Source organism: Sapajus apella, unplaced genomic scaffold, assembly GCF_009761245.1.
Source record: "Sapajus apella isolate SASKATOON/1434 unplaced genomic scaffold, GSC_monkey_1.0 scaffold56, whole genome shotgun sequence".
NCBI lineage: Eukaryota > Metazoa > Chordata > Mammalia > Primates > Cebidae > Sapajus > Sapajus apella.
In genome coordinates this window covers 9,298,891-9,313,353 of record NW_022436996.1, presented here as the reverse complement: position 1 = coordinate 9,313,353, position 14,463 = coordinate 9,298,891, and positions in this window count along the sequence as shown.

Here is a 14,463-nt window from a genome sequence, read left to right as displayed (position 1 = left end):
AGGTAAATAAATGCCACTGTCAGGTTTGGATTATCAAATCAAACATTCCTTCAAAGAATACTTTTTGAGCATGTTTTACATTCTAAGCTCTGAGCTGTGTGCCGTGGGTGATACAAAGACCATTAACATAGAGTCTCTGTCTTACAAAGATTTCTTAGGAGGTATTTTCCAGAAGAAAGAATGCACTTTAATTTTTTTTTTTTAATATTTGGTGACTTAAGCTCATGTACTGGGTATCAAAAATTATTTAATTTCAAACAAGCATTTTTGCTGCTTTGGTGCATATGAATGTCTCCTCAGTATAGACATCTCACCTGACAGATTAGAATATTTTGGTTTCCTTAATATGAATTTCTGCTAAATAAATCCTTTTATTATAAAATCATACAGGCTTTCTGAAAAAAAATCTTTATTTAAATGAAAGAAAATTATTTAACAAGCAAGCATCTAGAAATTACATGTACTGAAAATGCATGCTTAGCAGTGCACATTTAGCAAGTACTCAAAAAATTTTCATTATTGAATTAGTATATTAATGATAATAATATTGACCATATTTTAAAAGTTTTTCTTCATCCATAAAGGTCTTATCCACTTACTAGAGCTGACTCTGAAAATGCCCTCATGACCATCGCTGCAAAATGAAACCTGCTTAAATCGATCCTGAAACTTTGACAGTGTCATTTGTGTCTGTTTCACATCCTAGTCCCACTGTAGCGTGTCATTCCTGGAGCTTTGGGATTCTGGTAAATTCTACTTCAGCTTTAGACCTCGATGCATGGCTAGCTGTAACTCTCATGCAATTTCTTAATGAGTTTTCCTTTAATTCCACTTCCAGAACTTACTTTTGTCTTATCAGTTTATCAGGTAAAAGAGATAGAAAATAGTTGATTAGTTTCCTGAGACTAGAGAATATAATATGCAAGCCTTACTCACAGGTGCAGTAGCCTGACTCGTAAAAATATGTTTCTTTCCTCTCACAATTTAAAAGCAATTAAAGACTAAATGCACTTTGAAAAAATTAAAAGTTAAAAATGGGCTGGGCGCGGTGGCTCAAGCCTGTAATCCCAGCACTTTGGGAGGCCGAGGCGGGTGGATCACGAGGTCAAGAGATTGAGACCATCCTGGTCAATGTGGTGAAACCCCGTCTCTACTAAAACTACAAAAAATTAGCTGGGCATGGTGGCACGTGCCTGTAATCCCAGCTACTCAGGAGGCTGAGGCAGGAGAATTGCCTGAACCCAGGAGGCGGAGGTTGCGGTGAGCCGAGATTGCGCCATTGCACTCCAGCCTGGGTAACAAGAGCGAAACTCCGTCTCAAAAAATAAATAAATAAATAAATAAATAAGCAAGCAGGGCAGGCATGGTGGCTCACTCCTGTAATCCCAGCACTTTGGGAGGTCAAAGCGGGTGGATCACAAGGCCAGGAGATCGAGACCATCCTGGCTAACATGGTAAAACACTCATCTCTACTAAAAATACAAAAATTTAGCTGGGCGTGGTGGCAGGTGCCTGTAGTCCCGGCTACTTGGGAGGCTGAGGCAGAGAATTGCTTGAACCCGGGTGGCAGAGGTTGCAGTGAGCTGAGATTGCGCCACTGCACTCCAGCCTGGGCTACATAGTGGACTCCAGCTCAAAAAAAACCATAAATAAACAATAAACAAAAGTACACTTTTCTCCTAAGTGAACCTGACCCGGCAAACACCATCATGGCCCTTACCAGGAGGCAGCGCCAAGGCCTCTGTTGTTTTCACTCATTTTCCTCACCAGGTAATTAGAGATGCCATCGCTACATACTGTCTGATGGAAAACACATCTTTATGTGCGCAGATATCTTTTAGACTACTGGAAGTGCCTGTTTAAGGTGATACACTTTTTGAGCAAATAATTTATATTAACTTTACAACGCGTAACTGAATCTTTTCTATTAGCTCTGAACTTTTCCTGAAACAGCGTTTATGCTAGCTCTGCTTGTATCCCAGGCCTTCGTTAAAATGCTAATCTTTGTAATCGACTGACACTCTACTTTTGATGTCAGATCCCTGGCGAACCCTGGTCCATGTGCTTCCCAATTCAGGTTGGGGAATTATTTATTTATTATATTATTTATATATTGGTTATTTATTTATTACTATTTTTTGAGCTAGAGTCTCAATTTGTAGCCCAGGCTGGAGTGCAGTGACGCAATCTCGGCCCGCTGCAACCTCTGCCTCCTGGATTCAAGCAATTCTCTGCCTCAGCCTCTCCGGAATAGCTGGGACTACAGGTGCCTACAGGCCTCTCCCTCAATCTGCCTCTCTCCTGTCTCTTCTCCCTCCCTTCCGTCTCTTCTCCCTCCCTCCTCTCTATAAGCCTTTTCCTGCTGCCTTCAAGCTCCTGATGACAGTGACAGCTGGCATTTCTGTAGCTTTCTGTTTTTCTTTCTGCACTCAGAGTTTATAGCAAAAAAGCCTGTGTCCAGTGGATATATTAGAGGCCTGTGAAACAAAAAGTCCTGAGCTCTACTACCCCCTAAAAGAAGAAACTCACTTAAACAACTTCGATAAAATCCCTAGCTAGAATTAGCTAAATCTTCAAATGCCGAGGCTTTAGGTTATGAGGTTTCCCTTAGCAAGGGACATCTGTAGAAACTGGTTTGACTTCAGTCCTGAAAAAGACAGTCAACTGATGTTATCAGCACACCTAAATCTCAGCCTCACACACATATACTCTGCCACACACTTAGCACACACAAACACACATACATACACACACACACAGAGTCACTAAATTTATGAGGTTTCAAGCCTGTGGAATTTTGAATGACATCAGCCGTGGCTACTATAATTTCATGGGCTGGCAAAATCTGCAGATAAAGAATCAAAAGTTGTTTTAACAGCAGCCAGTAGGGTGGTACTGCCACTTCCTGCTGGGACGTCACCCTGTGGTAAGTCGCCAGGGACCTCTCTCTCCCTGTGACTGTCCAGGATTGCTCCCCAGCAGAGTACCAGTTCCTCCCACTAGATCATCCCTTCTCAGAAAGTTTCTGGTGCACCTAATGCGGTTATTTACCAACGATATCTTTTAAATGGAGTAAGGAGAGAAAGTGAATCACAAAAGTTTGGTTTGTCGGGAAGGAAAGACGAGAAAACTCAAGTTCCAACCATGGCCTGTTGTGATGGGTTGAATTATGTCCCCCCGCATGTTGAGGTCCTAATGCCCAGGACCTGTGAATGGGGCTTGTTTAGAAACAGGGTATTTGCAGATGTAAAGAGTTAAGATGGGATCATACCACAGTATGCTGTGCCTAATCTAATGTGACTGATATCCTTATTGGAAGAGAAAAGTAGCTATGTAAGGCCACATACAGGGAGCAGGCCCCGTGAGAAGGCAGCAGACATTCAAGTGCCGCAGCCACTGGCCAAGGAACACTAAGGAGTGCCGGGAACGTGGCTCTGCTGACACCCTGATTTTGGACCTCTGGCCTCCAAAACTGTGAGACAACACATTTCTGTTGTTTGAAGCCATCCAGTGTGTGATACTTTGTTACACAGCGCTAGGTGATGAATTCAGCCGTAGAAGCCAGGTAACACGAGATGTGCCCCGCATCACCTCTCTGAGACTTTTGCCACCACATCAAACGAGCAGTAAGGCAGGCACCACAGGACCATGGGGAGGGCTGATGAGACAACAGTGGCAGGAAAAACCATCAAACCCAGGTGAGATTTGGGTCTGTTCAATTTTGTTATCAAAAAAACTTAGGAAGAGCAGGGCATTCGTTCACTGTGTCATTGGGTGTTTAGTATTTCGCTCTCTGGATGTGTTCCTACACTCTGAGAACAGCAGCAAATGGAAGCAGCCACCACTCACCCTGGGCTGCATGTGGGAAAGCCCAGCCGGCTCACCTGACACTACCTGGCACCGCCCAGCTATGTCCTTGCAAACAAGCTCTGAAGGCAGCACTGATTTTACTTCTCAAAATGGCAGATGAGGAGTGCAGTGTCTCATGCCTGTAATCCCAGCACTTTGGGAGGCTGAGGCGGGCAGATCACCCAAGTCAGGAGTTCAAGACCAGCCTGGCCAACATGGTGAAACCCAGTCTCTATTAAATATACAAAATTAGCCAGGTGTGGTGGTTGGTGCCTTATTCCCAGCCACTGGAGGCTAAGGCAGGGAGAATTGCTTGAACCCGGGAGGCTGAGGGTGCAGTGAGATGAGATTGCACCCCTGCACTCCAGCCTGAATGAGAGAGCAAGACTCTGTCTCAAAAAAAAAAAAAAAGACAGACAAAGTTTACTTAAGATAACAAGAAAAGCGAAGTCTATCTACGGTGTTCCCAAGAAGACGAGCTGACCTGTATCATTTTCCCGAAGGTGTGGTGTCTGTCCATCCCGGATCAGGCTGTTTGTACCAGCTGTGTTGGCCTTGACGTTTTTGCCTCCATCTTTCTTTAATTTTGATTCACAAGTAATTCCTGGACATATTCCATTTAAAAGATTCAAACAACACAGGAACATGGAGGAGAAAAGGGAATTAAATTTTTCCCCTTCCCCCATAGGGCCCCTCCCTATTTTTATGCATTTCTGTGTATAGACATGTACACAAGCACACAGAGAGAATTTTAAAACATAAATATCATTCTCTTTCTATCCCTAAGCTTCCGTAAGCCCATAGGGCTTCCTTTTCCTCTTAAACACATCCTGTGCAATCTGAAATGTTTCACAATATAGTGTCTTCACACAGCACTGTTAAGATTTGTAAGCTTTATGATTTAGGTTGGGGGTTCAATAGAAACTGTAAGTGCCATTTAAAAGCTATTTTATTTAACTTTAGAACACTTTCATTACACAATTATATATGGTTTAATGTAGACCCTATGACAAATGAAAATGGCAATCAGAGAAAAAGGTAAGCAGTAACCTGAAGCTGACAGCAATTCAAGTCCACCTTTGCTATGAGAAGAAAGTCCAAAGTGCTCATAAAAGCCGCCCATCTCTATCATGTCTATAAGCTCTGTGATTAGAATTTAAAGATTGCAAACTAAATATGTACTTGATAAAGATTCAACAAGATACAGATTGAACTCATAAAAAGAGTTCCCTTCCCCCTTTAGGTTACCATGCAGGTCTTGCCTGTCTGGGGCTTACAGGCCTGGAATCATTTTTAAGTCCTCTGTCCTTTTCTCATCACCCAGAGAGCTCCAGAAAGGAGCGTTGGCTCTGACCTTCCCAGAGCCAGTGGCGGGGCCCTGGTGGCCTCCTCTGGACTGTATCTGCCACCTCCTGACCAGGCTCTCTGTTCAGTCTCTTCCCTGCTCTAAGCCCTCTGCCATGCTGGGCCCTGGAAAACTTCCAGCTCCAATCTTCTTTGCCACGCCACATGAGATGAAATAGCATGGGAAGTTTTACTGGGTAAATATTTCAGGTCCATCTAATTCTCATAAGAAAAATGTGGCTGGTCGGGCGCGGTGGCTCACGCCTGTAATCCTAGCACTTTGGGAGGCCGAGGTGGGTGGATCACCTGAGGTCAGGAGTTCAAGACCAGCCTGGCCATCAGGGTGAAACCCCATCTTAAAAAAAAAAAAAAAAGAAGAAGAAGAAAAATGTGGCCATGACTTTCAGATGCTCTGTGGCCACCTTCTCATGGGCTGGTTGACTCTCCATCAGGGAATTCCTAGGAATTGTATATAATGAGAATAAGTACATTTTTATGGGAAGAGAGATCCATTATTTTCCATCATATTCCCAAGGACATCCTTGACTCCACAAAAAAAGCATAAGAACCACTGACTTTATGTATCAGAATCTCTTCTGAATTTCAACACTGGCCAGAGGTCAGATTTAAATTGGCCATTCGTTTATTCCTTCATTCACTCAAATAAAGTCTATCTTAGAACAGTGACAGGGCCACGAACTGTCCTGCAGGATCAGTCATTTATCAGGGCAGATCACAAGATGGGAGCACACCAGTAGAGCTGCGGCTCTTTGAGGAAATATCTTGGAAAGGTTCAAGGTTATGATCTTGGCTTTTTTTTTTTTTTTTTGAGACAAAGTCTCACTCTGTCGCCCAGGCTGGAGTGCAGTGGCACGATCTTGGCTCCCTGCAACCTCTGCCTCCCAGGTTCGGGCAATTCTCCTGCCTCAGCCTCCTGAGTAGCTGGGATTACAGGCATGTACCACCACGCCCAGCTAATTTTTGTATTTTTAGTAGAGACGAGGTTTCACCATGTTGGTCAGGCTGGTCTCAAACTCCTGACCTTGTGATCCACCCGTCTCAGCCTCCCAAAGTGCTGGGATTATAGGTGTGAGCCACCACGCCCGGCCTGATCTTGGCTTTCTATTGCCAGGTTGTTTTCAGGATGGTGTTGCTGAGAGAAGCAAAACTAACTCGTAGACTTTGAGGAGAATGAGACAGCTCCTGCCCTGTGAAACTCTGGAGAATCACCAAATACCACCTTCCTCCAAAAACTGGTTCCTCCTGGTGACCTTCTAAAATGGGTTGAATGGGGAGCCCCCCAAAAGATATGTCTGCTCAAAGCCTGTGGATGTGACCTTAACTGGAAAAGGGTCTCTACCGATACAATTCAGGATCTCAGAATGGGATCACCCTGGTTTAGAAAGATCCCTAAATCCAATGACAAGGATTCTAATAAGAGAGGAGAGGCGATGTGAGGACGGGGCAGAGAGTGGAGCACTGCATCCTCAAGCCGAGGGACAGCAAGGGTCACCGGCCACTGCCAGAAGCTGGGAAAGAGGCTCAGGACAGATTCTGCCTGCAAGAACCCAGAAGGAAGCCACCCTGCCGACACCTTGATTTCAGACTTCCGCCTCCAGAACTGTGAAAGAGTAAACTTCGGGTTTTTCAAGCCACTCAGGTGGTGCTAATTTGCACCAGGAAATGAACGCCCTCCCTGTTTCTGTGCACCTGCCATTACTCTGCTCCCCTCCACCTTTACCCCTCTCCGAGTCAGACAACAGCAGCCCGCCAAGGGCTTCCCTCCTCCCCATCACGCCCTCCTCCTTAGAAGGCCACACTTCCACTTCTGGGTAACCACTGGCGCATTTCCTCACCCCCATTAGTCTTGCTTTACATTTTTTTTTTGTTTTTTGAGAAAGGGTCTCACTCTGTCACCCAGGCTGGGGTGCAGTAGTGCAAGCTTGGCTCACTGCAGCTTTGAGTTCCCAGATGAAGCAATCCTCCCGTCTCAGCCCCCCCAAGTAGACAGGACCATAGGCAAGCACCACCATGCCTGGCTAATTTTTTATTTTATTTTTTTGTAAAGACAGGGTCTCCCTATGTTGCCTAGACTGATCTTGAACTCCTGCGCTCAAGGGGATCTTGAACTCCCCCTGCCTTGGCCTCCCAAAGTGCTGAGATTACAGGCATGAGCCACAGCACCTAGCCTCAGTTCTTCTTTTTTAAGACAATCTTGCTCTTGTTGCCCAGGCTAGAATGCAGTGGTGCAATCTTGGCTCACTGCAACCTCTGCTTCCAGAGTTCAAGCAATTCTTGTGCCTCAGCCTCCTGAGTAGCTAGGATTACAGGTGTGTGCCACCACACCCAGCAAATTTTTGTAATTTTAGTAGAGACAGGAGGATTGCCATGTTGGCCAGGCTGGTCTCGAACTCCTGGCCTCAAGTGAACCACCCGCCTCAACCTCCCAAAGTGCTGGGATTACAGGTGTGCACCACCACAGCCAGTCAGCCTCAGTCCTTTATTTAAAAGTCCCCTCTCTGTGGGCTTTTCCCTGATCACCCACTTTACCCCGGGCCCTGCTGCACTCCCAGTCTGCCTCCTTGCTAAATTCCCCCCGACCCCGTAACACCTACTGCCATCTAACAAGTTACTGTTCTAAGAGTATCACTTTCACATCTCTCCCTAACCAAGAAGAAAAACAGAAGAACCCACAATGAGAGGTGAGATTATAAGGGATGTTTATCTCCCTTCCTCTTTTTATATACCATTCTGTTTTTCCTAGTTTATCTATATTAACGTTTTGCTCTTTTTTTTATAAAAAGTTATGGAAAAGAAAGTTCCTGAATGGTTCCCTCTCGCCCGCCAAATATCTTCAGGGGCCCACCCCAGACAGCCCTTGGCAGCTGGACCCTCACTGCTGGCATGTCCTGAGTTCCTTCTTTTCCGCTTGGGTGATCTCCACCTCTCTATGTGCAGACAAAACTGAACCCTGACCTGCACTTCACTGAGAAAGTCTCCCTCGGATCCCATGAAAGGAAACCAGATGGGCCAGAACTATTCCAAGGCATGAGGGGCAACAGACAGAGACAGATGGAAGACATATGTTGAAGTCACAATCAGACCAAGTGAGAATCCCTAAAGGCAAGTGCTTAGGGCTCAGTTACATTACTCACCCCAGCATTCTGAAATTCTTTCTCCTCACTCTATTATACTTAATTTGAGCTTGGAATCGTGCACTAATTTTTCTCATCGCTTACTTTTTTTTTTAATGCTAGCCTGCTCATTGGGTGTCGCTATTTAACAAACCATGAGAAATCTAAAATGTAAGCCCTCCTCTGATAAGAAGTGAAATTGATTTTTTTAAAGCCATTTGGATTCACCAGGAACAGCCATCTTTTAACTCTTGTCTGAACTCCTACCTAATTATTTTTAGGGCTTTGGGCTAGAAAGCAAATTGCATTATGTTCTTCTAAAAGTATATACCTACAGAACCATCTGTAATCCCTTCAAAGCAATCTTTGCAAGTCACTACTGGAATATATAATGCTATAAATTCTATTAGATCATAGAGTTACGGGCTGGAAGCCATCTAGAGAGCCAACAGATCATAGGCTCCTGCTGTCTTCAAAACCATATCTTAGGTAGGCCAGAAAATAAATGACCAAATGTATTTGTTCCATAAATCCCTTTCTGCTTCCACCTCCCACCCTTAAAAATATTTTCAGGTAAGGACCCAGCGCGGTGGCTCACGCCTGAAATCCCAGCACTTTGGGAGGCTGAGGCAGGTGGATCACCTGAGGTCAGCAGTTTGAGATCAGCCTGACCAACATGGTGAAACCCCCTCTCTACTAAAAATACAAAAATTAGCCAGGCGTGGTGGCAGGCGCCTGTTATCCCAACTACTCGGGAGGCTGAGGCAGGAGAATCACCTGAACCCAGGAGATGGAGGTTTCAGTGACCCGACACTGTGCCATCCATTGCACTCCAGCTGAGTGACAAGGGTGAAACTCAGTATCAAAAAAAAAAAAGGGTACGGGAATTGGGCCTGGCACAGTGGCTCATGCCTGTAATCCCAGCACTTTGGGAGGCTGAGGTGAGCAGATCACCTGAGCCTGGCTAACATGGTGAAAGCTCACCTCTACTAAAAATACAAAAAAACTAGCTGGGCGAGGCGGCACGTGCCTGTAATCCCAGCTACTTGGGAAGCAGAGGCAGAAGGATCACTTGAACCTATGAGGTGGAGGGTGTGGTGAGCCAAGATTGTGCCATTGCACTTAGCCTGGCTGACACATTGAGACTCCCTCTCAAAAATAAATAAATAAATAATAAAAAGAGAATTGGAGAAGAAGGTGTGATGGTCCATGAGTACTTCCCTCACTGGGAACATCTGCCGGGATCACTAGAAGATGATGACGCAGGGATCATCATCCAGTCTGGCATCTGCAGACCAGAGCTGGGCTGGAAGGAGAGATTCTGAGAGGTCTCTGGGATGGGCCCCTACCTTTCTCCTCTCCTTATTGTCAGTTTATCCAACAGGAGGCACCAACAGCCAAGCCTAGTCCAGCCTGGGTGACCCTCCACCCAAATTCCCAAGGCAGGAACTAGCAGTAAGAAGTGACAGACTTCATGACAGCTACATTAAAACAATTGCTTTTTATCTCCAAGGCCAGGTTCATTCTAACTTGGGCAAATGCTAAGAAGCATTTTTTATGGGTAAAAGCAAGTCAGGCCTCATCCTAAAATCAAAGTGTGTATTGGAAGTCACAGTCTCCTTCGTTGTCACCCTCTTTCCCACCCCCAAACCCATGCTTTTTCCATCTCTCTCCTCCTTCACATCCCCAGGACCTTCTACCTCCCCTCAGTCTATCAGTAACTACACGTCCACTCACACAGTGTTTTTTGAGCACCTCCCATGTGCCAGACACTGCACTGAGCACTTTTCATAAATATCCTCTCCTTTAATATCCACAGCGTGACTCAGGTAGGTACTGTGATCGCCCTCATTCAGCTGATAAAGGAACCCAGGCACAGAGAAAGTAAGTAACCTACCCAAAGGCACAAGCTGGTGAGTAGCAGCGGAAGCCAAGACCTGAGCCAGGAAGTCCAATGTCAGCGGCCCTGCTCTGGGTGGCTTTCCATTAGGCCTCCTCCCAGGCATGGGACAACCTCTTGGGGCCTTCTATTTGTTGACAGTCGCGTAGCCTTGAGCCCAGCCCATGCTGGGCCTACTCTGTTGATAACAAAATGTTCAGTTACTTTGAAGGTACAACACAGCAAAAAAGGTCACATATCATGGAGCCCAGGCCTACGCAAGAGAAAAAGCTTGACCCTCTAACAACACCCGGAACCTATGATTCCTCACTTCGAACCAAGAAGACGGGACGCTCCCGGAACCCGAACTCCACAACTCTTCCAGAAGCGAGGGGTCCAGTGGCCAGAAGATCCCGGGCTAAAACTGGTCTCCACATACCTCACCATAAATGGCCAAATTTGAAGCCTTCCAGTCGGACCCTCTCCAACCAACATTCCCAAATCCTTTTCCTCTCCCTCTGAGCCCAAAAGCTTGCCGCAGACCCCAAGTTGGGAACCCAGAAGACCCTGGGTCTCCTTGCTGGCAGGATTTACAATAAAGCTTTTCCTGTCTTCACCAGGCGCAATGCCTCTTGCCTGTAACCCCAGCACTCTGGGAGGCCGAGATGGGAGGATCACTTGAGGCAAGGAGTTTAAGACCAGCCTGGTCAATATAGTGAGACCCCCAACTCAAAAAAAAAAAAAAATAGCCTTTCCTGTCTCAAAAGCCAGTGCCGTACCTGTTGGCTTCTGTGTGCACAGGGAAGTGAGCCCGTCGATAACAGCAGTGGTGCAAGCATTAGGAAGTATAAGGCACTGGGAGAGTATATGAGAAAAGGACCTGACACCCTCTGCAAGCGGGGATAGTTTCTCGGAGTAGGGAGACAATTAAATTAGGGTCAGGCAGATGGGAGAGTCATCAGGGAAAGAGGTAGGGGAGAAACGATTCCATTCAGGAAACGAATTCATTCATGTGTTCATTTACTCTTTCATTTGGAGTTTGACGCTGAGCTGCCCGTGAATGCTGCTCTCTCAGAGGCATTGGCATCTGCAGACTAGAACCTGGGCAGGAAGCAGAGATTCTGATAGCCATGCACTCATTAACCCTATCAATATTTGTTGACCCTAAACTGTGTCATTGTTAAACTCAGGCATCAAGAGCTGAGGGGGTGGTGGGGGTGGGGCTTATTTGACAAGTGGATGAGGGACGTCCCCTTACTTCCTGAAATCTTCACACAAAAGCCATTTGGCCGGTGAGGCCAACTCTGGATGAATGTCCTTCACTTGATCCATTAGTTTGTAATGCCCTTTTCAAGGAAAAGAGGCCAAATGCACCAGACTCCTGCTGCACTGAGTCTAAGCTGCTCTGTACCACTGTATCCTCAAACTTGTCCTGGAGGACAGAATGGAAGTGATGGTTCAGCCAAACAGCCCACCCCTCGAAACATTAGTCTAGTGTTTGCTTTCCATACTTAAAAATCAAGCACTCTGGGAGGCATCTGTAATAATGCATGCTGTGTAGTTCTAGGCAGTGGTTACACGGGTATGCACATGTAAATATTCATCAAGCTCTGCCCTTATGATGTGCCTCTTCTATGTCTTTCTTACAATTCAATTAAAAAGTTTATTTAAAACATCCGCCAATGCAGTTCACTTTCTGGTTCTCATTAGCATTATGGGAAAAGAGAATATCTGAGCTGGAAAGGACCTCTGAGAGTAGCCAGACTAGCCTTTACCAACATGTGTTCCCCGGAACCTTGGCCCCAAGAGACTGTCTGCAAAACAGAAATGAATATGCATCAAGTAAACATGACAGATGCTACATACTAGTCGTTTTAGGGATTCACGATATCAGCTCCAAACAGAGCTCATTAGTCTCACAGCCTGCCCTCCACCTCATAGTCTCCATGTCAATATCACTTTTTTCCATATTCCAGGAAATGGTATCCACCCAATGGCACAAGCCAGAAATCTGGGAGTCGTTTCTGATTTTTCGCTTTCCCTTACTTCTTGCAATTACATCTCCAAAACTGTTCTGAAATCTGTCCACTTTTGCTCCATTAATCACAACCTCCAGCGTCACCGCGTCTGTCCCCTAAAACACCTTGGGCCTCCGAATGGTTCTGCCTCCCTCTCCCTCTGCTCTGCAAAGCAGCCAGAAGGTCTCAGAAAAATCAGAACTACCGCCCCCCTGATGAAAATCTTCAATAGTTCCATGTCTCCCTTAGAATAAAGTTCAAAATCCCTAAGAAGGCCTCTGAGCTCCGCATCCACCTGGCTTCAGGCTGGACGTCCCCGGCGTCTCCAGTGTTCCACACTCTCTCAATGGGGGCATTTGCTCTTTTTCTCTGCCACCCTCAACCACAACCTGGGCAACTCCTCCTCATCCTGTGGGTCTCAGCACTTCTTTGAGGACGCCCCCCGCCCACCGCCATGCACTCCCAATTTCCTTTTTTTTTTTTTTCTTTGAGATGGAGTTTCACTCTTTTTGCTCAGGCTGGAGGGCAATGGCACGATCTTGGCTCACTGCAACCTCTGCCCTCACCCTTCCCGGGTTCAAGTGATTCTCCCGCCTCAGTCTCCCAAGTAGCTGGGATTACATGTGCCCGCCACCACGCTCAGCTAATTTTGTATTTTTGGTAGAGACACGATTTCAACATGTTAGCCAGGCTGGTCTCAAACTCCTGACCTCAGGTGACCCACCCACTTTGGCCTCCCAAAGCGCTAGGATTACAGACAGGAGCCATAGCACCCGGCCCCCATTTCCTTTTTCGTAACACCCTTGAAATCCATGGCTTGCTCAATGGACAGGAACGATGTTGTTGCCCGGGGCTCTACCCCTAGCAACGCCTGGCCTAGGAGGCATTCGACAAATGCTTTTGAATAAATGGATAATACTGAATGTAAAATAAAATGAAAACTCCTCTTATGCTTCATATAATTGAAAATTTCCTGAACAGATTTGACCACAAACTTCTTTTCTCACTTAGCCCTACCAGACTTGTGCTCCTCGGAATACTTGGTAGAAAAGCGGATCTATTCCAAGTCTCATTTTACAGATTCTGAGGCCCAGAGAGGTGAAAAGAACCCACCAATGTCATTTAGCCTGTTAGTTCTTGAAATAATATAATTTGTCCTCAGAAAATAGTGTACAGTGTAGCAAAATTTAACTATTTTTAACACTGCCTGAAGACGTTTTAAAGCTAAGAAATACCATAGAAATTAGAAATCTCAATTAAGATAAGAGGAAAGGGCCAGGTAAAAAGATAAGAAGCCGGTTTCTTATCACTCACACCGAAATAAAATTAATTTATTAAACAGTTAAGTGAAAATAAGAGCAAAATCTAGAAAAAAAATGTAAGGGAATATTTAACTGAATTATCAATGGGAAGAACGTTCTAAACTTAAAAACAATGGAAGAAACCATAGAGTAAATGATGTGACTTCTAAAAATTAAAATGTTTATGTATTAAAACATCATACAATTAAAGGCAAGCAACAAACTAGGGAAATATTTTCAGCCTATGTTACAGATTTAGTTAGTTATTCAAAAATTTATATTAGAGAGGCCAGGCGTGGTGGCTCAGGCTTGTAATCCCACCACTTTGGTAGGCCAAGGCGGGCAGATCATTTGAGGTCAGGAGTTCGAGACCAGCCTCACAAACATGGTGAAACCCCTACTAAAAATACCAAAAATTAGCTGGGTGTGGTGGCGAGAACCTGTAATCCCAGCTACTCTGGAGGCTGAGGCATGAGAATCGCTTGAACCTGGGAGGCGGAGGTTACGGTGAGCCGAGAATGTGCCACTGCACTCCAGCCTGGATGACAGAGTGAGATTCCATCTCAAGAAAAAAAAATTATATACAGTATATGCAGATAATAAGGAAAGCATTCAAGGGGAAACATTTAGTAAACATGGGAAAAGTTCGTTCGTGTTGACCGCAAATCAAATAAATGCAAATTAAATTAGCTGGGCATGCTGGCATACAGCTGTGGTCCCAGCTACTTGGGAGGCTGTGGTGGGAGGATCGCTTGAACCCAGGAGGTTGAGGCTGCAGTGAGCTGTGATCATGCCACTGCACTCCAGCCTGGGTGACAGAGCGAGACCCTGTCTCAAAAAATTAAATTAAATTAAATTAAAACACAAATTAAGCCACAAGAAACCACTGCCACCTTTCAAATATTCAAAGATTAAGAAAAAGAAAAATGGTCATGGCT